Source organism: Jaculus jaculus, chromosome 1, assembly GCF_020740685.1.
Source record: "Jaculus jaculus isolate mJacJac1 chromosome 1, mJacJac1.mat.Y.cur, whole genome shotgun sequence".
NCBI classification, from domain to species: Eukaryota; Metazoa; Chordata; class Mammalia; order Rodentia; family Dipodidae; genus Jaculus; species Jaculus jaculus.
In genome coordinates this window covers 104,432,444-104,458,099 of record NC_059102.1, presented here as the reverse complement: position 1 = coordinate 104,458,099, position 25,656 = coordinate 104,432,444, and the positions used below count along the sequence as shown (strand labels likewise).

The following is a 25,656-nucleotide window of genomic DNA, read 5'->3' as shown; positions in this document are numbered from 1 at the left end:
AGAAGCTGGGTTCTGGGGCTGGAGAGATGGCTTACTGGTCAAGGCACTTGCCTGCAAAGCCAAAGGACCCAGGTTCAATTCCCTAGTACCAACATAAGCAGAAGCACAACGTGGCCCATGTGTCTGGAGTTTGTTTGCAGTGCCTCTCTCTCAATAAATAAATAATATATATATATTTTTTAAGAAACTGGGTTCTAACATCAGTGAAGGATGGCTGCAGCAAACAGGGCAGATGGCACTTGCCAGCAGGGAGCCCTTAGTTATTATTATTTATCTGCAACCATAGAGAGTCAAGAGTGAATGGGTATGCTAAGGCCTCTAGCCACTGCAAACAAACTCCACATGCATGTGCTACCTTGTGCATCTGCTTTTACATGGGTTCTGGGGAATCTAACCTGGGCATTAGGCTTTGCAGGCAAGTGCCTGTAACCACTGAGCCATTTCTCCTGCCCTATCAATTTCTGTTAAGTGTTTCTAGATTATTTTAAATTCTTTGTTCATATATATTTTAAGTTATGTATACTAAATATACATTACATATAATTTGAACATTATTTACCATTAAGTAAGCAGGGTTTCTTGCTGCTGTAAACAAATGCCCATCTGGCTTTACGTGGTGGCTAGGGAAGTGAACCTGGTCCAGCAGGCTGTGCAAGCACATGCTTTTAACTGCTGAAGTCATCTCTCGAGCACTTCTCATTTCTTTCTTTCTTTCTTTTTTTTTTTTTGATGTTTTATTTGTATTTATTTGAGAGAAAGAGGCAGAGAGAGGGAGAAAAAGAGAGAGAGAGAATGAATGTACGCCAAGGCCTCCAGCCATTGCAAATGAGCTCCAGACACATGTGCCACCTTGTACATCTGGCTTATGTTGGTACTGGGGAATCGAACCTGGGTCCTTTGGCTTTGCAGGCAAGTGCCTTGACCAGTAAGCCATCTCTCCAGCCCCAGAACCCAGCTTCTTTAGCCTGCCAACATGGACTGAAGACCAGGGGCTCTCCCGGCCTTTAGCACCTGCTTGGGAAGGCAAAGCATCCAGCCTCTTCAGAGTGAAGACAGCAGTTGTTGGGCTAGCCAACATGGGTTACCATGGTGTGAACCAGCCTGATACATTCCTATCATAATATATGTCACTCATTCTATTGCTTTTGTTCCTCTACAGAAGCTTGATCTGGAACTTTCCAAATTGAAAACTAAAGATTGAGGAAGACCAACTCAGGGGTTGGGGTTGTGGCTCAGTAATAGAATACTTGTCTAACATGCATGAGGCCCTGGGTTCAATAACCTCAACAATTTTTTTTTTGCTTTTTGTTTTTTCAAGGGAGGATTCACTTTAGCCCAGGCTGACCTAGAATTCACCATATTAACTATGTAGTCTCAGGGTGACCTCGAACTCACAGCAATCCTCCTACCTCTGCATCCTACATGTGCCACCACACCGGCTCCCTCATTTCATTCTTAACTGATGAAAATAAAGTTCTAAAATTAAGGCTCTTGGCTCCCATTTTAATTCTGTTATTTATTTGCTGAATGCTCTTGGGCAGATCATTTCATTTTTCTAGGTTTGAAATTTTTTGTGGTATTGGAGATTGACCTCACATATGCTGCACATATACTCTACCACTGAGCCATATCTCCAGTTGTTTTTTTTTTTTTTTTTTTTTTTTTTTGGTTTTTCGAGGGAGGGTCTCACTCTAGCCAGGGTGACTTGCATTTCATTATGTAGCCTCAGGGTGGCCTGGACCTAATGGCAATCCTCTTACCTCTGCCTCCCGAGTACGAGTGCTGGGATAACGCTCTACTCAGGCCTATCTTTTTTCACTTTTGAGACAGGGTCTTACAATATTAAACAGACTAGCTTTGAACTCACTCTGTAGCATAACCAGGCCTTGAACTGAAGATCACCCTAGCTCAACCTCCTAAATACAGAGGATTACAGCCCTGATACATACACACACACACACACACACACACAAAAAGAAACGTGCCAGGCACAGTGCCCCATGCTTTTAATCTCAGCATTCAGCAGGATGGCTGTGAGTTTGAGGCCAGCCTGAAGCTACAGAGTGAATTCCAGGTCAGCTTGGGCTAGAGTGAGCCCCAACCTCAAAAAGCAAACAAATGGGCTGGAGAGATGGCTTAGCGGTTAAGGTGCTTGCCTGTAAAGCCAAAGGACTTCAGTTTGATTCCCCAGGACCCACATAAGTGAGATACAGAAGGTGGCATGCCCATTCTCTCTCTCTCAAATAAATAAAAAAAATATTAAAAACAAACAAACAAACAAACAACAAACAAAACAAAAACCAACAAATGAAAAGAACCAGCAAGAGGATCAGGAGTTCAAGGCCATACTGGGATATATCATGAGGTCCTATTTCAACCAATCAAAATGAAGCAGCAGCAGAGACCCCAACAGTGGACACTGGACATGACCTCAAACACTATAACAGAAAATATTTACTGAGAGCACATGGAAGACTTTTTTTCTGGGAGTTACTTGTCCTGTTAACAAGGCACATTTAATGCTGTGGCCATAAGCTCCAACAAAGATGAAGATAGAACACAGAAATGATGAAGGTACTTATCCTGAACTCTTAGTATCCTGATTAAATGTAAGACATGGAAGCTTAGGTGGGCAAGGTATTTAATAGGACTCAGGAGAAGTGGAAGAAGGTTCTTCCAGAAGATGAACTTTGTAGCTATGTCTTCTGGGTAGACAGAGTAGTGGGTATAATGAGCATCAAGATGTGAAGCTTAGCTCTGCAGAGTAAAAACTTTCTATGACCCTAACCGCTTATGCGTGTCTCTTGATGTATCATAATACTATATAGTAGTGATCACTTATTGAACATTATATGATAAGTATACATATATTATACCCAATTCCACTTCAATACCTCCAAATAAGCATAATCATTCCCATTTAACAGATGAGAAAACTGAAGCTTTGAGAGTATAAGTCATTTGTCTACAGTTAAGTAGCTGAAATGGGATCCAAACCTTTGCCTGTACAATTCTCAACCTATGTCCACAACATTTGTGAAGATGATGAGGGCCACACCCTCTTTTAAAGTCCTTATTTACCCAGAACAACTATTTTCTCTCTCTCCTGGGTTGGCCTACACTTCAACACCCACTTGCATATGTAGTAATGCATGTAGTCACCTGTCTAATCTGAACCTAGAGCCCCTTCGTTATTAGCAACCTCAAGCTCTTACAACACTTCTTTATCTTGCCACCTGCCTCTCATATCCCAGCCCCTAGACTTCGTTTGCCTAATCCTGCCCCATTCATGATTCCCAAATCCTCTTTCCTCTGTTCTGTTCCCACACTCCTGAACTGTTTCTGGGTACTAACACACTTTCACAACTTTCTAGTGTATTCCTTGACTACGTGTTCAGACACCATGGAATTCCTATTATCATGTTCTGGAATCCTCTACCAAATGGCAGAAATGGGAACTTGAGGAATGCCTCCTTACCTGTTTTTCAATAAGGCAACTGTGGGCAAGAAACTCCCAAAGAAAGGTTCCCCTGCCTTTGTTCATCAGCACCCTTTGGCTAGTCACAGAACCAACTACCTCTTTTTTGGCTCTCTCAAAGACAGTTGTGATCTCTAGCAATCTGACCTTGACCTGCAGTTCCGCTGACGGCTTCCATGGGACTGGCAGACTTTTTTCTGATTGGGTCTTCCCTATAGCAGGACTGAAGGGAAGAGGGCAGGAAGGTGGGTCTGAAAGTACTAGCTTATATCTCTTCCTCCTAGGAAGCTCTGTGTGTATAAGGTGGCTGATTATAACAGGTCAGGTGCTTTAAGCAATATCCCATGGTCCATGTACTGTGAGGCATCTTGGTCAACATTCATTCTTACTGTATCTTAGTCTGGAGCTCAGAGGCTCCTACAGTAGCAGAAGATATGGTATGTGTGTCTACATGCAACCATGTATGCATGTGTGTGGAAGGAAACCACCCAGCCCCCTTGAAAGCTGCATGGTTTTCATCATAAACTTACAGTAGCAATAGGGTGTCTCCACCCTTTAAGCCATTGTTTCTAGACCTGACCCCTTGTATCTGGACAACAGCAGCTACAACAGCTGCAATAGAATATCCAGGAAGGAAGGAAAGGGTCTTTTGGTTCTTGACAAAAGAGCATAAATAGCATTAGTCCAAGCCTCTGCTTTTCCCCAACCAGGCACCACAGCCAAATGTATGCAGGGATGAGCTTGTCTAATATATGCACATGCTAGCACACTCACTCCCTAATTCTGAAGGACAAAGCCAACCCTCAGGAACCAGAGCCCAGGGACTGATCTGATCCAGTCAGTGATCCTGAGCTCTGCCCCGCCCCTCCCCCAGCTCTGCTGAGCCATACCTCTGCAAGGAGCCTTGTGCTGGACCTGGCCGCTCCTGTTACTCTGGCACTCCGGGGCTCTACTGTGACAATCCCAGCCGAGGCACTGTTCTATCACTGGACGCACAGGGGAACAGGGCTGATTTCTTCAGGTCTGATTTCTGCTAATACAATGGCATCCTAACTAATGCAGGGAGGCTGCGCAATCCCAGCCTTCTCCTTGCTGCTGCCCCACTGCTGGTGCTGCGGTGACGTTGCTGCTAAGGGAAGGGGGAAGGGAAAGGAGCAGGCATGCCCACAGTACAGCCACTCAGCCTCCCTCCCTATCCGTCCCCGTGGGCCTGTTAGCTTGGGAGAGGGGGAGGATACAGAAGTCAGCCACAGAGGGCAGCTGGAGCTGGAAGATGATGGACCCAGCAGGAAGAAAAAAAAAAAGGGAGAGCTGAGCTGCTTCTCCTCAGGAGTGTCGGGGAGAGAGTCTGGGCAGAGCCTTAGAGCTCCCTTCCTTCCTTTTTCGGGGCCCCTCCTTTTAGACCTCAGCCAGAAAACTCCCTCCTCTTTGCCTCCACTCTGAATGACTGCTTGTTTTCCAGCTTTTCCCTTTGCAAGGATCCCGCTAGCCTCAGGGTGGGGCAGGCAGTCTGGCAGGGGAAGCTGAAGGCCAGCAGAGAGGCTCTTGGGCCAGTCCTCATTCCATAAGCAGAAACCAAGCTCAGTCCTGGAAGCGCAAATGTCCCACCACTACACCTCTTCCCAGGGTGGGCTGCGCAGAAAACAGCCCGGGCCACAGCAGGTTTCTGTACAAGGGATGGTAGTGAATCTCAGAACTAAGGTCGCTGGAGACCCCATTCCTAACACAGGGTTCAGCTAAGTCCCATGGAACTTCAGGGGGTTTAACAGTTGAAGCAGAGCTGGTCTTCTGCTGAGTTGGGTCCACCTAGGGTTTGTGAGAATCCCTTTAATCAGGTGGAGAGGACAGGAAGTCCCTCTTCCTAGGGGGAGGCAGGCAAAGGGAATGGCTTCTTTCAGGCATGAGAAAAAGTTCTGTTCTGTCTAGATTCCATCCCTTCCCTGCTCAGGTTCTAAGCCAGTCTGTGGGAATAAATAGAGAACCACACAGGAGGCAGCTAACAGTAAGCGGTTGTCTCTGTCTACTTGGTGTCTCTGCTACCTGCCGCTACTCTTTAATATAAAACAAACAAACAAAAAATTTTTTTTTTGAGGTAGGGTCTTGCTCTAGCCCAGGCTAACCTGGAATTCACTATGTAGTCTCAGGGTGGCCTCCAACTCATGGCGGTCCTCCTAGCTCTGCTTCCGAGTATACCACCAAGCCTGGCTCAAAGATGCTTTTAAGGAGGGCTTGTTCCCAAGCACTAGTCTGCTAATGGCTCCTCCCAAGATTCACAAGAGTCATCCCTCGTTATCTGTTAGAGGCAGGGATTTGTTCTTCGTGGATATTAAAATCTGTAAATACTCAAGTGCCTTAAATAAAGGTCCATCATATTTGCATCTTTAAATTATTTCTGGATTGCACATAATTCCTACACAGTGTGGATGCTATGTAAATACTTACATGTATTATTTAGAGTAATACGAGGTAAGTCTACACATGTTCAGATACAGTTTCTTTCCCCCATCTTCCTTCTCTGTCCCTGCCCCCTCAGTTCTGGGGATTGCACTGAGGACCTCATGCATGCTGGGTAGGCTCTCTACTCCTGAGCCATATCCCCAGACCCTCGCTCTTCCCGAGTATTTCTGATCCACAGTTGGTTGAATCCACGGATGCAGAACATATGGATATGGAGGGCTGGCTAAGGTACCCAACTCCACTGTAAAGCCTTTGGATTTCAGGGCCCTAGAAAGAAGCCCTTGGAGAAATCACATGGCATGACCACAGGACTACAGCAGCTACCTCTTAGAATCTTTCTGTTTAATTTTATTTTACTAATTATTCTCATTGTTATTGGATTTTTGTAGACAAGGTCTTGCTATATGTAGCCCAGACTGAGCTCAAACTCACTATGTAACCCAGGCTAGCCTGCATCTAGTGGCAATCTTTCTGCTTCACCCTTTCAAGTGCTGGGATTACAGCATCATTATAACATAGCAGAAACTGGCTAGGCAGTTTAGGGGTGACAGGACCTCAGAGTGAATAATTTTCTTCTTGATTACATGTGACAATTGTTATTGGGTATACAGGGGAAATTTTAGGTCATCACACTTTACTACAAGCCAGAAATATCCTTTCCTTATCTCTGTGCCCTTAGGCAGTCTTTCCACTCCTTCCCTAGAAGACCCTTCCTAGAGAATTACTTCTGGCAAGATAGCCCTTTTCCAGAAATCCTGACCCCAGATACCTCTAAGTCAGGACTGGTTAGACTAGCTGCTCATCCATGGGGCTCATATAAAAATTCCCATCCTGAGTCTTGAGGTAGGCTTCTCAAACCCCTCTTACTTCCCTGGGAAGAGCTCTGCCTTGCCTCCTTTCCTGAAGTGCCTCTTCTCTTAAAGTTTTCCTCCTTAAAGCTCTAAGCTATAGTAAAATCTTTCTGATACTTATCCTCTGGTCATTCATCATATTCTTTTTAAAAAAATTTAATTTATTTGAGAGATAGAGGGAGAGAGAGAGGGAGGGAGGGGATCGACACACCAGGGCCACTAGCCAGTGCAAATGAACTCCAGATGCATGTGCCACTTTGTGTATCTGGCTTTATATGGGTACTGGGGAATCGAACCTGGGGTCCTTAAGCTTTGCAAACAAGCACCTTAACCACTTAGCCATCTCTCCAGCCCTCATTCATCAAATTCTTAAGAAAAAAAAAAAAGAATCCAGAACATCCCCAAATTATCCGTACACTGGCATTTCATACTGGTGTACTGGCGAGGAACCCAGAAATTCCTGCATCACTAGGTCCATCTCTTTCCCTTTCTTGCTTCTGTTCCTGAGACCTGTGCTCCACATACTCAGCTGAGCTGAATTAGAGAGGAAACTGGTTAGGGGCTCAAAGGCCTATCTCTACCCTTAACTTGTTTGAGGGACAACAGTCCCTTGATTCTACAAGTAAGGAAATAATGAGGGAGAGAAGGGAGGTTCTAGTTCATAACACTAGCTCATAAGAGCCATTAACAGACGTCTCAGGATGGCTGAAATGGTGTCACAGCACTTACCTCTTCCGAAGCTGATATAGAGACCCAAGGAAGCTGGACATACAGCTGTAAGTTAAGCAAAGTGAACTTCCATGATCAAGGGCATAGAGTAAGAGCTCTGGGCCAAGAGTCTACGTCGGAAATTTCTGTGAGGCAAAGTCAAGCACTGAGCTTGGTACCCAGTGTTTGGAAAAGGTAACTGGTCTGTGAAAGGTGATAGCTCTCGTACTTTCAGTGCTTTGCTTAATTAACCACATCACAAACCACATTGCCATTTACATTCCAGCCAGTACTGCCAAAGATCTATACAACTTTTGGTGAAAGATCTAATTATTTTCCATCCATAAACAAAATTCAAATTCTGTCACATTATAAACATCAGTTCCTCCAACAGTCTTTCCATTTGCAATTTCCCTTCCACCACTCCTAGGTTCATCACCCCATCTGCAGAGGCTGCTGCAGAGCTAGAATTACTCAGGTGTGTGCGTTCAATCCCAGCCCTTTCCAGACGCTGCACCCAGGTGTGCTGACTTCTTTTAGATTCAGCCTTGGACCAAAAAATGAAAAGCCTGTCTGCTCACAAGGGTTTTGGTGGGCTCTTTCCTCTTTTACAGCTCCTGGGCTGTTCATCTCTCAGCATCTGAGGTTTTTGCCAAGTTTCCCAGTTAGCTGTTGCCAAGGTAGAAAAGGATACAGATGGGTCCTTAGACCATGTGGATGTATCCACTCCTCACCCTTTGGTTCTCAGATGAACCTCCCCTGGCATTCCACCTTCTTTGTTCTTCAGATTCTTCCTTACCCCTCCTGACTTCTGAATAAATATAATATTTAATCACCATCCTTCTCAGACTGTTTTTCCCCAATCTTTGGTTGAAAGCAGGTATGATCTTGGGTTTGGGGTTTGCATTTGAACCCCCAAAATAACACTGTTTCAGTTGGAGATCCCACCGAGATATTAAAGAGAAGAATTATTATATATTATTCAATTTTAAGCTGGGGAGGAAATGGGATGCCAAACATTTTCCAGCTGTACGCAACAAAGGCACAACAGGGGGAGGCTCTGCATGGCACCTAGGCTCCACAAGACTACAAACCACAGTATGGGACACAATGCTATAGTCTGACTCCACAAAGACCACACTGCTTAATGCTTTCTGGTCAGTTTACTTAAAGGTTAGAGATGTTAGTAACTACATTTGGCATTTTCCAGTTTGTCTCTGGTTTCAAAGAAATAGAGGTTACAACTTTTCGTTCACTTTTAAATTTTTGTTGTTTTTGTTGAGGTAGGGTCTCACTTTAGCCCAGGCTGACCTGGAATTCACTAAGTAGTCTCAGGGTGGCCTTGAACTCACAGTGATCCTCCTACCTCTGCCTCCCAAGTGCTGGGATTAAAGGCGTGTACCACCATGCCCAGCTGGTTTATTAAGATGAGAAAGGGAAATATAGTGACGGTTCCCATCTTTATGTGGCTAACGGGATCCTGCTGTTTGGAATGGTCCTGTCACTTGGAAGGTGGAGGCAACTGGAGCAGGAGTTCCAGACTAACCTGCATTCAGGCAAAAACAATGAAAGTCTGCTTTAGCTACTCTTTTTCTTTTGTTTTTGTTTTTTTTGAGGTAGGGTCTCATGCTAGTCCAGCCTGACCTGGAATTCATTAGATAGTCTCAGGGTGGCCTCGAACTCATGGTGATCCTCCTACCTCTGCCTCCTGAGTGCTGGGATTAAAGACATGTGCTACCATGCCCAGCCTGCTTTAGCTACTATTAATAAAATAATTTCCAGGGATACAGATTTGTCAAGGGTTATATTAGAGCTTAGCTGTTTTAGTTCAGCAATAACCAGGTTATGTTCTATTTATATATGTAATCTGACTTTTCAATTTCATTTGCTTATAACTCAAGGCATATTCCCTATTCCAGAATACAGCCTCATGCTCAAGTGAATTCAAGATCCAGTGTTCTATTTCCAACCTTTCCTGGGTAATTGGCATGTTTTTAAACACATGTGCCAAGACTTTGGACTGTTTTACTATCTTTTCCCGGTACTTTCTAGGTCAAATTAATTGGCTTAGATTTGTTGATGGGAATGTTGTTTACAGGACTGATAACATGTTCTGTGTACACTTATAGCTGTTAGATATAAAACATGTCTGCTTTCTGTATTCCAGCTATGGTTCGCACTGTTACAGGGCAACTAAACTTAAGATAGTGTGGTAGTTTGACTCAGGTGTCTTCCATAACGTTATGTTGAATGCTAGGTCCTCAGCTGGTGGCAATTCGGGGATTGACTACTGAAGGCAGCGTATAGCAATGTTGGGTGCTATATCCAACTTCCTCTTGCCAGTGTTTGGCACACTCTCCTGTTGTTGTCGTCCACCTGATGTTGGCTAGGAGATGATATCTACCTTCTGTTCATGCCATCGTTCTCCCTTGTCATCTTGGAGCTTCTCTGTGAGTCTGTAAGCCAAAATAAACCCTTTCCTCCCACAAGCTGCTCTTGGTAGGCGTTTTCTATCAGCAATGAGAAGCTGACTGCAACAGTAAGTTGGTACTGAGAAGTGGTGTCATTGCTGCTAGAAACCTGATTGTGTGGCTTTGGTCATTTGAAGCTGATTTGCAGAGGGAATGTGGATGGATATGAAATCTTGGTCTAAGAGACTCCTTACAGGGCTGTAAGAACAGCTTGGTTGACTACTCTAATCAGAGTTGAAAGACCTGAATGCAATAAGAACTATGGACTATGAGGTTTGGCTTATAAGAGGAAGAAAGAGCTTTGCCTGAACTGGGCTACAAACAGTTTGTGTGAGAAGCTTGCTGAGAACTTGTGCAGGGTTGCATTGTATAGAAATGTACTGGTGTGGGCAGAGGGATATGGCACAGAAAGAAATTAAATCTTTGGGCTGAAACTGCTACATGTTCAGCTGCAATTGTTTGAGAGATTACATTAAGATTGGGCCAACTGACCTACATTGGGACAACAGGAAGAATGCAGACCCTTCTGAAGGTGTGTGAATGCTGAGAGACTGTCCTGTTCTTCAAAGTCTGCTTTATTCCCTCCCCCATTCCCCCTCATCCTGTACTTCGGAGCATAACAAATGCAGGAAAGAGAGGGTCATTGGGTTTGCAACACGATTTTGTATTTTCGAAATGGCCATGGGCAGTGTGAAGTAGGCTTGTTGGATTATTTGTGTGGAAACCCTATGCAGCTATGAGGATGAACCATGGGTTGCAGCAGAGACCCAATGGAAATGCCAGGACTATGGGGTGGTTACCAAGGACAGGAGCTGGCACTGGATGAAGTTTTCTGGGACTGTGAGTAGCCTAGCTTGAGGGGCATAATTGGAATCCCAGAGATTCATCACTGGTTAGAATTATTAGACTTGGAGATGTCACTGACTAGAGGTGTCAGACTTGGAGCTATAGAGTTTGATGGTTACCATTTGTTTTAAATCTTGTATTGGTTGAATATTTCTTTGATATGCCCAATGCCATCTTTTATGGTGTGAGTGTTTATTCTGTGCGATTATTATCAGTTTTTTGGTGTTATGGCTCAGTTAAAAAGACCTTCAGGGCTGGAGGGATGGCTTAGCGGTTAAGCGCTTGTCTGTGAAGCCTAAGGACCCTGGTTTGAGGCTCAATTCCCCAGGACCCACGTAAGCCAGATGCACAAGGTGGCACACACATCTGGAGTTCGTTTGCAGTGGCTGGAGAACCTGGCGCACCCATTCTCTTTCTCTCTGCCTCTTTCTCTGTCTATTGCTCTCAAATAAATAAATAAATAAATGAAAAGATCTTGAACTATTGGGATGCTTGAACATCATTGAAACTGGTAAAATCTATGGGGACTTTTAAAGTTGGACTGAACACACTGCATTTTACATCATGTATGGTTATCAGCTTATGGAGCCAGGGAGGAATGTGGTGGTTTGATTCAAGTATACCCTATAAAGTTATGTGTTCTGAATGCTAGGTCCTCAGTGGGTGGCAATTTTTGAGTTGGGGTTGGGCTTATGAGTGTTATAGCCAGTGTTTGGCACACTCTCCTGCTGCTGTTGTCCATCTGATGTTGGCTAGGAGGTGATGTCCACCTTCTGCTCATGCCATCATTTTCCCCTGCCATCATGGAGCCTACCCCTGGGTCTAAACCAAAATAAACCCTTTTCTCCCACAAGAAGCTTTTGGTTGGGTATTTTCTGCCAGCAACATGAACCTGACTAAAACAGGTATCAAACAGAATGACTTTAAGCTCTTGTGCCATTTTTTAACTATATATATTTATACCCTTCAAGGTTGGTGTAACTTCCTATGTGTTTTTTTTTTTTTTTTAACAGATTCTTTGTTACAAATTGCCAGGCATGTTGGTGCACGCCTTTAATCCCAGCACTAGGGAGGCAGAGGTAGGAGGATCACCCTGAGTTCAAGGCCAGCCTGAGACTACATAGTGAATTCCAGGTCAGCCTGGGCTAGAGCGAGACCCTACTTCGGGGGGGCGGGGGGGAAGAAAGAAAAAAAAATATATATGAGAGAGAGAGAGAAAAAGGGAGAGAGTGAGAGACAGAATGGGCATGCCAGAGCCTCCAGCCACTGCAAAGGAACTCCAGATGCATCTGGTTTACATGGGTCCTGTAGAATTGAACCAGAATCCTTTGGCTTTGCAGGCAAATGCCTTAACCGCTAAGCCATATCTCCAGCCCTTAAGTGTTTTTTTTTTTTTCAATATCAAAAGAGTGTTTTTTTTTTTAAATATTTAACTTATTTATTTATTAGAGAAAAACAGAGGCAGATAGAGAGACTGGGCATGCCAGGGCCTCTACACACTGCAAATGAACTCCAAACACATGCACTACCTTGTACGTCTGGCTTCTGTGCATCTGGCTTACATGGGTACTAAGGAATTGAACCTGGATCCTTAGGCTTTGTAGGCAAGCACCTCAACCACTAAGAAATCTCTTCAGTCCTTTAAGCATTTTAATAACCTGTGTAAAAGCCAAAGCTAATTGGAGTCATCAGAGCTAAAAGGGCCAATATTTTGGTCTCTTTTTCCAGGTCATAAGACCACAGGAGATGATGGGACACCACTAATGTGTTTCAAACTGGCCCTATGGAAGTCTGTCTTCCTGATCAGAGAGGACATGGAGAACCAGAGACAACAAACAAAACAAAAAGCCCCAAATCTGGTGTACAATTTACAACAGGAGAGTCAGTACAGAGGAGAAACCAGTCCTTCTGACTTCCCACAATAGGGATGGTCACTTAGCACTGCCCTGACTCATCCTAATGGATAACACCAGTACTGGAGAAGCCATACTGCTCCTCCCAGGTCCCTAGGGTCTCTTGGAGAGCCACTATTGACTTCCAAAAGTAAATTATGGCTACATGCTTGATCTTAAAACACTTATAGAAAAGTATAAGCAAACACAAAAAGGGCATAGCCAAGCTTAGAGCAAGACAGACAGACAGGTCTGGTCTCTCTTTAATCACAATGCCTCATTTTCTTTCTTTGTTTGTTTGTTTGTTTTTGTTTTTTTGAGGTAGGGTCTCACTCTGGTCCAGGCTGACCTGGAATTGACTCTGTCATCTCAGGGTGGCCTTGAACTCATGGCAATCCTCCTACCTCTGCCTCCCGAGTGCTGGGATTAAAGGCGTGCGCCACCACGCCCGGCACAATGCCTCATTTTCTATCCTTGACGGTGTTCAGTTTTCCCATTCTACCTGTTTAAACCAAGGATGAAAACTCATTCCTTGCACGGACACAAGAATATGCACAAGACAGTAATCAGACTAACTGCTGGGCATGTGGGCTTCTTCCCACTTCCAGCACTTCAGGACTATCATGGTGGGTATCTCCTCTTCAAGGAGATGACTGGAACCAGTTACAAATACATATGGATCAGGAAAAAGCTAGCTTTCCTATATTATCCTAGGTTACTAAATGAGATGTTTCTTAATAGCCTATCAAATCTACTAGTAATGAACAGGGAAACAAAGAGCTTTTCAAAAGAGGAGACCAACAAGGCCCTATTAAGACTTACAGGAACAGAATCAGACCATGTCAGACACTACTGTGACATTTGGTGAACAGTTCTGGGAATGTATCTCAAGGTTTTACAAGGTAGACAAAGATTATACCTATTATTATTTTTAGATTATATCTTCATAGTTGCTCCATTGATTTTTGGACTTTCCATAGTCTACTACTGTTTTAACTTTATTTCTGCTCATTATAGGCAGCTTACATTTAGGTCATATAACAATCCAACTACATGGGCTCCCTAGATCACTCATTACTTCTCACCTGACTGCCAACCATCACTGCCTCACACTGCTCAGATGGTAACAAAACATTTGATTAACAGATTTCTCTCTTGGGCCTTTAGATACCCACTCTGGGAGAGACTCTAACTGCAATTACTCTACGACCCTGTTCAGCAGGAAGTAAAGACTGACCAGCCATTGTCCTCTTTCCTCTAACAGCAGTTACAGTATCTTCTTATGAGGGGGAGAATGAGAAGGAAATTACCTCACATACTTGCCCTGCTATATGCAGCAGCTGCTGCAGAGCCAGAATCACTCAGGTGCATGTATTCAAGTTCAGCTCCTTCTAGGCACTGTACCCAGGTGTGCTGACTTCTCCCAGATTCGGCTCTGGACCCAAAATAAAAAGCCTGGCTGCTTACAAGGCTTTTGGTGGGCTTTTTCCTCTTTTATAGCTCTGGAGCAATTCATCTCTCAGCATCTTAGGTTTTCACCACTGGTAAGGTTTTGTCCTTCCCCACCCTGACAGCTTAGCTAGCTGTTGCCAGGATGGGAAAGGATACAGATGGGTCCTTAGACCACGTGGATGTTTCCACTCTCACCCTTTGGTTCTCAGACGAACCTCCCCTGCCATTCTACCTTCTTTGGTCCATGGACTCTCCCTCACTCCACCTGACTTGTGAATAAATAATTTAATAACTATCCTCAGTCTGGTTTATCCAATTCTTTGGTTAAAAGCAGATATAAGGGCTGGCACTTGAGAGACAGAGGTAGGAGGATCACTATGAGTTCAAGGCCACCCTGAGATGACATACTGAATTCTAGGACAGGTTGGGCTAGAGGGAGAACCTACCTCAAAAAACAAAACAAATAACAGACATGAGCTTGGGTTTGGGGTTTGTGTTTTAACTGCTCAAATACAATAACACTCTGTTTCAATGCAGCCCCCATGTGTGTCTACAGATGCCAGAGAACTTCTGGTATCTCCTCCCGTCATTCACCTACCTATTTTTCCTTGAGAGGAATCTATGATTCTGAAGCTTGGTGTTTTGTTGTTTTTTTTTTTTTTTGCGAGCCCCACCAATTCTCCAGTGATTCTCTGGTTGTTGATACTCACAAAGCTTACAGATGTACATGGTCATCCCTATTTACTAGTGCTAGAGAAGTCAAACTTGGGTGGTCTAATCATGGTCCCCATGCTTGCCCAGGAAGTGCACCTAATTGCTGAGCCATCTCTCCAGCCCTGCAGTTACAATTTTTTTTACCCCATATTTGAATGGCCTGACATGATTAGCCATTCTCTCCTACTCTAACCTTTTCCCTTTGTCTTCTATAGCATCAGTACTCCTACTTCCTCTATCAGCTTTTCCTCGCTAATAAGATGATCTTTGGCCTACATTTACACTTTTATGGTGTGTGTGCATTGTGCAGGACCCTGAGGAGAACGTTTCTTTGAGATGGTGTCACTCACTGAACTGGGAGCTGCCATTTATTGGTTAGACTGGCTAGTGAGTCTCCTGTTTCTTCCTTCTCTCTTCACCTCCCAGAACAGGGGTTACCGGCATGCCTGAGCATGCCTGGCTTCTTATATGGATGCTGGAAATCCAACTTAAGTCTTCATGCTTGTGCAGCAAGTGCTCTTACCTGTTGAGCCACGGCCCCAGTCCTGTCTGGCTATATTTAATTTAATTTTGTTTTTGTTTTTTCAAGGTAGGGTCTCGCTCTAGCTCAGGCTGACCTGGAATTCACTATGTTGTCTCAGGGTGACCTCGAACTCATGGCAATCCTTCTACCTCTGCCTCCCGAGTGCTGGGATTAAAGGAATGCACCACCACACCTGGCTTTGGCCTATATTTAAATGTAGAGTGACTTCAGATCTGAGGGTTCTCATTTTTGCTGTTGATTTCTAAGTCTTATATTTGTCCTGAGTTTCCATAATCAAATCTCCAGTAGCCTTTTGGATAGTAGATTCTCTCCCTCCTCCTATCCTAATCCAGGCTTATATCACACCTCTCATCTGAATCATTACTTAGCTTTCTAACTAGTTCTCTTGCTTTCATTCTGGTTCCTTCCTGCCAGTATGCTATACATTGATACAAGATTTATTTTCCCAAAGCACTGCCTTTAGCCTTCACCCTCCTACTAAAATGCTCTAAGTAGCTTCCTGCTAAGGATAAATACAAATTCTTTAACATGGCAATCCAATTTCAAGTTTATGTCCAAATTCTGAGGGATTTCTTTCTTCTCTCCCTCCCTCCCTCCTTCCCATCTTTTTTTTTTTTCAAGGTAGGGAGGGTCTCATTCTGTATCCCAGGCTGACCTGGAATCTGCTATGTAGTCTCAGGGTGGTCTTAAACTCATAGCAATCCACCTCCTCTGCCTCCCAATGCTGGGATTAAAGGATGAGGGATATTTTTTTGAGACTGCATCTTGTTATGTAGCCAGGCCCTGACTTATCCTCTCCTGGAGAGTGCCAACCATGCTTGGCATCAAGTTCCGAGATTTAGCTCACTCCACTAAGAAGATACCTGGATTACAGCTCCTATTTCCTTACTATCTCCTTCCCCTGCCCAAGGATCTAGCTCAAACTGCCTTGTCTAGAAACTTTATCGTGGAGATGCTGAATTTCTTCAGTACTAGTTGTCTACACAACCCATTTGGTGCCAAGCCTTGGCATTCTATTTTACTATTCACCTCTTAATGATAGCACACTTCCTAGAGGGTGAGACTGGGTCTTATACATCCATAAGGAAGTAAGAACTCAGGGCCCTGGTAGACAATAGGGCACAAATGTTGGCAGGACAAAGCTATGGACTGGCAGATATAACATGTGAGTTGGAGCCAAATCAGCTTTCTATCCCAGCCTTCAAATGACCTATCTGATGACGATGGGGCGGGGGGGGGGGGGGAGCTAAGCCTTAGTAAATAAACTTTGAATGCCAAGATCTTAAATTCTTAACCCTTTAGTTTACTTATTTGCCTGGTTCCAATCATGCATTTGAGTCTGTAACTTTTACCCGAGAGCACCAATTATGTTTTTCTTTTATATTTCTGTTCTCCTTGATTTACCTCATATTTTCACAATGATGTTCATTGTGATATCACAAATTAACTTAAAAATAGGGAATAATCTAAGTATATAATCAAAACCAGAAGGGCTGGGAAGATGACTCAGTGGTTAAAGGCACTTGCTTGTAAAGTCTTAAGGCCCAGGTTCAATTTTCAAGCTGCCTATGTAAGCCTGATAAAAAAAGTGTTACAGTCTGGAGAGATGGCTTAGCAGTTAAGGCGCATGCCTGCGAAGCCTAAGGACCCAGGTTCAAGTCTCCAGGTCACATGTAAGCCCAATGCACATGGTGGTGTGTGCATCTGGAGTTCATTTGCAGTGGCTAGAAGCCCTGGTGTGCCCATTCTCACTCTCAAATAAATAAATAAATAAAATCTTTCAAAAAAAATGTTACAATAATGTGGTGTGTGCTTATAGAGCAAAAGGCCCTGGCCTCAACATAAATAAATAATGAAAATTTTAAAAAAAATCTAAAGGGTGGCTTATTACATACCGCCTATAAAAGAACCACAAAAATTGCTTACAAAGGCATGTTCAATGGCACTGAAAAAGGTTTATAGAGCTGGGCGTGATGGCGCACGCTTTTAATCCCGGCACTTGGAAGGCAGAGGTAGGAGGATTGCTGGGAGTTCGAGGCCACCCCTGAGACTATACAGTGAATTCCAGGTCAGCCTGAGCTAGAGTGAGACCCTACTTTGGAAAACCAAAAAAGAAAGAAAAAAGCTAATAGGCACCCACTCTACCCTGCCCCTACCAGCAAGAGTCTTAGAAACTACTAGGAAGGAATACCACTCACATCAGCCCTGCAAAAATCAGAAGAATCTGAAGGAAAGGACAAGGGCTGAGAAGCTCAAAAACACCCCCAGACAGAATTCCACAGCCACTCTTCCCCCAGAGAACACCCAGAAACTGCAGGAAGCCACTCCCCACAACATTGTGCAGACAAGCTGACCGAAATCACTGCCCAAGCTGTCCAGCTGAGATGCCCATAGTGTACCAAGGATGGGACTGACTTCGAAATTCAATGTAGGTGAGATTAAACTTATCCCAAAAGGTAAATGGGTTGATTTACATTGGGGTAATATATACGCTAAATCTGGTTATATAGGTTTGAACACTTCTCATACCAGGTTGCTAAAGAATGAAGGGTAGCCGGTGATGCACACCTTTAATCCCAGCACTCAGGAGGCAAAGGTAGGAGGATTGAGTGAGTTCATGAGTTCGAGGCCACCCTGAGACTACATAGTGAATTCCAGGTCACCCTGAGCTAGAGTGAGGCCCTACCTTGAAAAACCAAAAATAAATAAAATAAAATAAAATAGAAAGAAGAAAGAAGGGAGAGAAATGATTCAAAACCCATGAAGACAGAAGCACCAAAATTCACTGGACAAAAAGAAAGAATAAAGATCAGAGAAATTAATGAAATAGAAACAAAAACAAACAGAAAACCAAAACAGGAGCCAGGCATGATTGTACACACCTTTAATCCCAGCACTCGAAAACTGCCATGAGTTTGGAGCCACCCTGAGACTACTTAGTGAATTCCAGGTCAGCCTGGGTTAGACTGAGATTCTACTTCAAAAAACCAAAACACCCAGCAATTAAATCAAAGTACCAGTGAAACAAAGAATAGGTTCTTTGAAAGATATATAAGACCAAGAAACCCTTAGCAAAACTAACCAAAAGAGACAAGACCCAAATGAATATTAGATGAAAAGGGAATCATTATAACAGGTATCAATGAAATTCAGAAAAATCATAAATATATATATGTGTTCTACTAAATTGGAAAGTCTAAAATAAACGGATCTCCCAATGTTGCAGTCAGGTTCACATTGCTGGTAGAAATCACGCAACCCAGAGGAGCTTGGCGGGGGTGGAAGGTTTATTTTGGCTTACAGGCTTGAGTAGAAAGCTCCATGATGGCATGAGCAGAGGGTGGACATCACCCCTGGCCCACATAAGGTGGACAACAGGAACAGGAGAGTGTGCCAAACACTGGCAAGGAGAAACTGGCTATAACACCCATAAGCCCGCCCCCGACAAATACTCCCTCCAGGAGGAGTTAATTCCCAAATCTCCATAAGCTGGGAACCTAGCATTCAGAACACCTAAGTTTATGGTAGACACCTGAATCAAACCACCACATTCCACCCCTGCCTCCATAAACTGATAACCATACATGATGTAAAATGCAGTGCATTCATCCAACTTTAAAAGTCCCCATAGTTTTTATCAACCCCCATAATCCAACTGAGCCATAATACCAAAAAATCCCCAAAACCCATAATGGCAAAGAATAAACATTCACACTGCAAAATGGCATTGGGCACAGCAAAGAAATACTCAAGCAATACATGATTTAAACAGGGAAAACACCGAACTCTGTAGCTCCAAGTCCAACAACTCCAGTCAGTGACAAATCTCCAAGTCTGATAATTCTAACCAGCAACAAGTCTCTGGAGTTCCAATTCTGCCACTCCAGCTAGGTTACTCACAGTCCTGGGAAACTTCATAGGGGCCAGCAGCTCTCCTTAGCAGCCATCTCATGGTCCTGGCATCTCCACTGGGTCCCCACTGCAATCCACGGTTCATCCTCATGGCTACATAGGGTTTCCATGTAGGCATTTAGCAAACCTGCTTCACACTGCCCATGGCCATTTCCAAAACACAAGACTGTGTTGCAAATCCAATGACCCTCTCTTTCCTTCATTTCTTATACTCTACCATACCAGGTAAGGTGCCCATTTGTTAATTCAGGGAGAATGAAGCAGACTTTGAAGAACAGGACATTCCTTGAGCACTCAGGCCCCTTCAAAATAGTCTATATTTTTCCTGTTGCCCTAGTGCAGGTCAGCTGGCCCAATCCCAAAGGTTGTAATCTCTCAGTTGCAGCTGAATGGGCAGCAGTTCACCTAGATTTTTATTTATTTATTTGCAGTGGCAGGAAACCCTAGCATGTCCAACCATCCCCCCTCTTTTTTTTTTTTGTCTCTCATTAATAAATAAAATATTGGGCTGGAGAGATGGCTTAGCGGTTAAGCGCTTGCCTGTGAAGCCTAAGGACCCTGGTTCGAGGCTCGGTTCCCCAGGTCTCACGTTAGCCAGATGCACAAGGGGGCGCATGCGTCTGGAGTTCGTTTGCAGAGACTGGAAGCCCTGGCGCGCCCATTCTCTCTCTCCCTCTACCTGTCTTTCTCTCTGTGTCTATCGCTCTCAAATAAATAAATAAAAAATTTAAAAAAAATAAATAAAATAAATAAATAAAATATTAAGAAAAGAAAAAAGAGGGAGAGAAAGTGAGACACTTGATTATGTGATTTTACATACCTTTGACCCTGATCTTTCCCAATAATTACTGACATTACATCAGGACACTTCTTTGGAAAGCACCAGGAAGTACTTTTGTTTGTGTTGCTCAAGTCAGGTTTGCTCTATATCAGCAACAACCTGTGTTTAGCTATGTTTCACGCTGGACTGTGCGACTGATTCTAGTAGAAAAAGTCAGAAAGGCTCCAATCATAACAAATAAAACATAATGAACTACAGTCTCTTTTCTGATCTAGAAGCATCCTGCAACTATTAAGATCATGTGAGTCAATCAACCTACAAGCATCTGCTGTACTCTTGCTATGTATATGGCACTGGTGAAACTTCGAGTATAATAGTCCAATACAAGGACCCCTAATTTTGTTAAAATCATTGCTAAGTATGCCTCTGGCTGGGGATAGGGCAGCCATCAGGTTTTGGGATGCATACAAGAGAGCAATGGTTTAACCACAAATAATAATTTTTTGTAAGGTTTCGTTCTAGCCCCCTGAGAGCAGAGATTAAAGGCAGGCACCACCACGCCTGGCCCCTAATTTTTTTTTTTCCAGCTTCAATACCTACAACAGTTTGTTCTGTTGAAGGGCACTCCAAGGGAGCCTAGGGTTTACAGGATGAAATTCCAAAAACATATGGGCAAAGGTAAAGATGACGACGTATGGTTTGTTGGTGCTTGAGGATATGAGGAGTGAGATAAATGATTAAGTCATCTCTTTGCTTTCTTCATGACTTCTAAATCAAGTGCTCATATATGTTACTTTCACTCACAGCAGAATGAACTTTCTAGTTTCCAGAGGAACAATCAGCTGTGTATTGTACATGAATTCAGGAAAGCCAGCTTGTATTACTACCCCCCCCCCCCCACACACATTAGTGTTGCGTCTTCAGAGGCCATGAGATTAGATGGAGGCGCTGTTTCCTACAAGACAAGTGCCTCTCTGAAATATGTGAGAGGTGTTCAAAGAATGTGGAGACAAGAGCTAGAAAAGGAATAAACAAGCTATCAGATGCCTGAGCACACCTGGCTATGACCTCAGAAGTCTGATTCTTCAAAAGGAATCGCAGCCAATGCCCAGGTCAGGAGCCTTCCCCCTGGGCACAGTATAGCTCTCCTAGTTGAGGAGGCTACTGTTGTTAATTGGTTTCATGTTATTTTGGACTCCAAATAAGTGAGGCTGGCAAGAATGCTAGGAGTGTTCTGGAAGGGGCCTACTCTGAAGGGATGTCCCAGACACACCAGCTGCTTCCTTATTAGGCCTCCCTAATATAGCTTCTTCTTTCGAAGCACAGAAGTTGTTTTGTTTTGGGCTTCTTAGATGTATGTTGCAGAAAAGTTCAGCTACAAATCTACCTATAGAAGTCCAACACAAACATACTGGGAAAGGCTGGGCTCTGAAGCAGAACGGGCTCTTTGCTAGGACCACCGGCATGGAGCTACCTTCAAGCCAGTCTTGTCCCTTGTGAAATGAAAATACGCAGGTACCTTCAAACATCATAGATAAAATAGCCAGGCAGAAGCCACAGCAAGTTCCAAGACTTCTGTCTTTTGGGTTCAGCAGTGCCTGGAATTCCCAAGGCCCCAAAGAATAGAGTACAGCACTGGGAAATTGTGCCCAGGAAAACAGCAAGCCATTGACCCTCGCTGTGCTTAAAAAGTTGCTTTACTTTATTTAATAAAAATGTGATAATGAACCCAGCCTTGGCTCAGGGTCTTGGTGTCTCTCTCCCTTTCTCTTGAGGTAGGGTCTCACTCTATCCCAGACTGATCTAGAATTTACTATGTAGTCTCAGAGTGGCCTCGAACTCATGCAATCCTCCCATCTTTGCCTCCTGAGTGTTGGGATTAAAGGTGTGCACCACCACACCCGGCTCAGGGTCTCTTTTTGCTCAAGAGGGATTATATGTAGAAAAAGAGTCGTCTTTCCTACTGCTCTGACCAGTGTGAGTGCATGGCTTTTTTCATTAGGCCATCACTGGATTCCTTCCTTAGCTCAATTCCTAATACCTGATGGAGACAGAGGGTTCCCTCAGATCTCTTAAGGTCCCTTTTAGTTCTGATTATAAACTAAGCCAAATCAATTAATCTGGAGCCCCAGGGAAGGTTCCTCTGCAATGTGTTAATAATTGTCCTTCCTCCCACCCTTCTTTATTCCAACATGCATAGGTAGAAACATATCTATCCCTATACTCCCAGGTGCCTGACTTCTAATTGTCACAGTTCTAAGTCTTTAGAGACTGAGAACTTGCTATAAGTCCTACTTCTTCCGAGGATATGTTAGGGGAGTGAGGACAATGGGAAACTAGGCAAGATTTAGTTCCTACCTTGACAGATTGAGCTCTTCAGATGAAGGGATGGAAAACGCAGCAATCAACGAGGCTCACAGGATAGTCTCCTAATGCTAGGGGTAAAGTGAGCAGCAAGGAAGAGAGACAGGTACGGGGTAGATGGCCAAAAAGCCCAGCACAGCCTGCTGTGCTTAGAGGAAAGCCCTCAAGTGAGGGTTTGCAGGAGTGTAAGCCAGTTGGACCAAGTGGAGGCCCTGTTTCTTCATGAAGGTTCTGTGTGGTCAGCACCTTGCTCTGCCTCTGCCTCTCGGCTCCCGTGTTCTGAGAAGCAAAGTCAGAGTGTTTTCTGCTCCCCTTCACCCAGACAGTGGCCTGAAGCATGCAGGCTGGCAAGCTGTGAGCCAATCAGTATGTCCAAAGCTGTAAATAAAAGGACACATATGCACAGAGAAGTGGCTATGAGAAGAATTTAGATTGAATTACACATGCCACTTGTGGGGGCCAGGATGGGGGAGGGGCGGGGAGAAAGGGAAGGAAAGCCTAGCTGCCTTTCAAGGAAATCTCCCTCAAGCATCCCCTTGCAACAGCATGACTGTCTGAGCCACCACAGCCTTGCTCCTCTAGGGAACCAGGTTCCAATCTGGCCAGTCTCAAATCAATGGGGGTCATGGTCTCTAAGACTCCTCTGTCAGAGTCAAAGCCCTTGTCTTCAGTAGACTTCAGATGAGTCTCCTGAGTCCAGCTTGGGGTGTTTGGAAACAGAACGAGCAGGTAGCAGCAAAGGCCATTTATGTATACCAACAATGGTATGTGCTTCACTTAGAAGACTAAAATGAGGGCTGGAGAGATGTCTGAGTGGTTAAGGCACTTTCCTAAAAAAGCCCAAGGACCCATGTTCCACCCTCCAAGTCTCACATAAACCAGACACACAAGGCTGCACATGTGCACAAGGTGGTGCATGCATCTGGAGTTCAACTGTAGTGGCTGGCACACTAATTCTCTCTCTCTCATAATTTTTTTTTTTAAGAGTTGGGCATGGTGGCGGTGCCTTTAATCCCAGCATTTAGTAAGCAGAGGTAGGACTGCTGCGAGTTCAAAGCCAGTCTGAGATTACACAGTGAATTCTAGGTCAGCCTGGACTAGAGCAAGATCCTACCTCAAAAAAAAGAAAAGAAAAAAAAAGAAAAAAGAAGAAGTAGAAAAGTAAGAAGACAAATGACTATAATTTTTTTTTGTTCCCCTAAAATATTTAAAATATTTAAAAGTGGGTATAACCTGGCCTTGGTTTGAGGATTCTAGAGGCTAGGTTCTATAATGTTTGGTGCAAGGATTTAATAGTAAGATAGACTTGACTTCAAACTTGAACACATAGCTTAGCAGGTATGGAACTTCAGGAAATCAGTCTATCTTACCAAACTTCAGGTTGTGAATTGCAATACGTTCCCTTAAAAGCTTGAGTAAGAGTAAGAGTATATGTAATACCTGACATATGGTAAGTGCTTAGCAATAAGTCACTATTCTTATTCTACCTGTAGCAGACAACACGTGGAGTCCTTTCCTCTCTCCTTTACCAATTTCCAGAAAATCTAAAGGTTTTAGGCCTGGGGAATCTGGAGGCAAAAATCTCTAATAAAAAGTCAAAGGAGCCGGGCATGGTGGCGCACACCTTTCATCCCAGCACTCGGGAGGCAGAGGTAGGAGGATCGCTGTGAGTTTGAGGCCACCCTGAGACTACAGAGTGAATTCCAGGTCAGCCTGGACTAGAGTGAGACCTTACCTCAAAAAACAAAATAACAAACAACAACAAAAAATAAAGTCACAGGAAATTTAGAGACACGTCCCTGTCTTTCCTCTTTGGCACCAGGACGGGCCCTGAGCCCGTCATACTCTCATCTGATAGCCTACCCGGGAGCCTCCAGTTCTCCCAGACCAAAGCTACTCCACTTCTGTTGTTACCTGCTGTAAGTCATGCTTCCAGACTGATGGTGCTTCTCTCAGAAACCCACATCAGACCCCAGCAGGTGAAGGGGAGGAATAGTCTTTTCCCAAGATGGCAAGATAGGTCTGCCAGGCTGTTGTGTGCCCATCACAGCTGTCAGTGAGGCCTAGAGACTAATAATAGCAACTCTGATGGCAATGGATTAAGACAGAACTGTAGGAGGTGTTTATTTTTACACTCTGGCGTCAGTATCAAGTTCTACTGGTTACTCTCCAAATGTAGGGCACCTTCCTGCTATAGGAGTGGCCTCGGGCTTCTCCAGGTTGCTAGTTGGGTTTCGGAGGAAGAAAGCATTGTTGAGAACAGGGACAGGGAAGAAGAATAAACAAATGTCTAGTCCCAAATCTCTGGAGCTACAGGGACCTCACATTGAAAGCTGCTATGGAGAGCATTCTCCAAATCCTTGTCCAACAGACTCTGTGAGCTCCTTTGGTCAGGGCACATACATAAACACACTCACAAATTAGCTGCATTGAAACAATCTGAAAAGAATCAAATAAAGACAGCCACTCAGCATACTACAACTACCTACAAGTGGTAGACTAGTGTAGTGTGCCGACATGAAAACCAAACAGCATCCTTGGAGTCAAGCACGGGCCCATGCCTCTTGTCTCAGCACTGGGGGGACAAAGGCAGGAGGATCGCCATAGTTTGAGGCCAGCCTGGAGCTACAGTGAGACCCTACCTTGAGTACAACAAACAAACAAACAAACAAGCATGCTTGGGAGAGTTTTGTAGGATATTTGAAACAAAAGATAGGTTAATCTTGTCCTCAACTGATTTGCAGTTTTCAGTAGAACCATCATATTTCTTGAAAGGTTATGTTCCCAAAGCTGCTATTCTAGATATGACATAATAGGCCAGAAGCACCCAGAAATCAGTCCTCATCTGGAACCTCATCCAGGAACCAATGTTCAAATCATCTTTCCAGAAAGCTTCTTTATCCCTCAAACCCAAGAATGAGGTCCCTGGGCCCTTTCACACTGACCACAGTATCTGGAACTCTATGGCTATTTCAATCACCTCCCTGAAAGGCAGCCCTGATTGTTTTTTTTCCTGGCCCCATCAGGCAGACAGGAGTGCGAGTGAGCAGACAGCTGGACAGCTGATGTAAATAGATGTAGACTGGCTTACTGAGGGGCTATGTGCACAACAGACTACTAAGGAATGACAAAAATGTGCCACACACCAGGTAGGAATGTTGAAGTGCAAAGAAAGCAGCTAAGCAC

General features: G+C 44.1%; 1 protein-coding gene across 2 annotated transcripts in view; it reads right to left on the bottom strand.

Annotated features, from left to right (window-relative positions):
* Rusc2 (RUN and SH3 domain containing 2) overlaps positions 1–25,656 on the bottom strand; it is a 69,519-nt gene that overhangs the window by 16,535 nt on the left and 27,328 nt on the right. The window contains exon 1 of one of the 2 annotated variants that reach the window (XM_004658344.3): positions 4,369–4,749. The exons of the other annotated variant lie outside the window; for it this stretch is intronic. The gene's annotated coding sequence lies outside the window, so the exon portion shown is untranslated. Of the gene's footprint in view, positions 1–4,368; positions 4,750–25,656 lie in introns of those variants that run through there. 2 annotated transcript variants of the gene reach the window in all.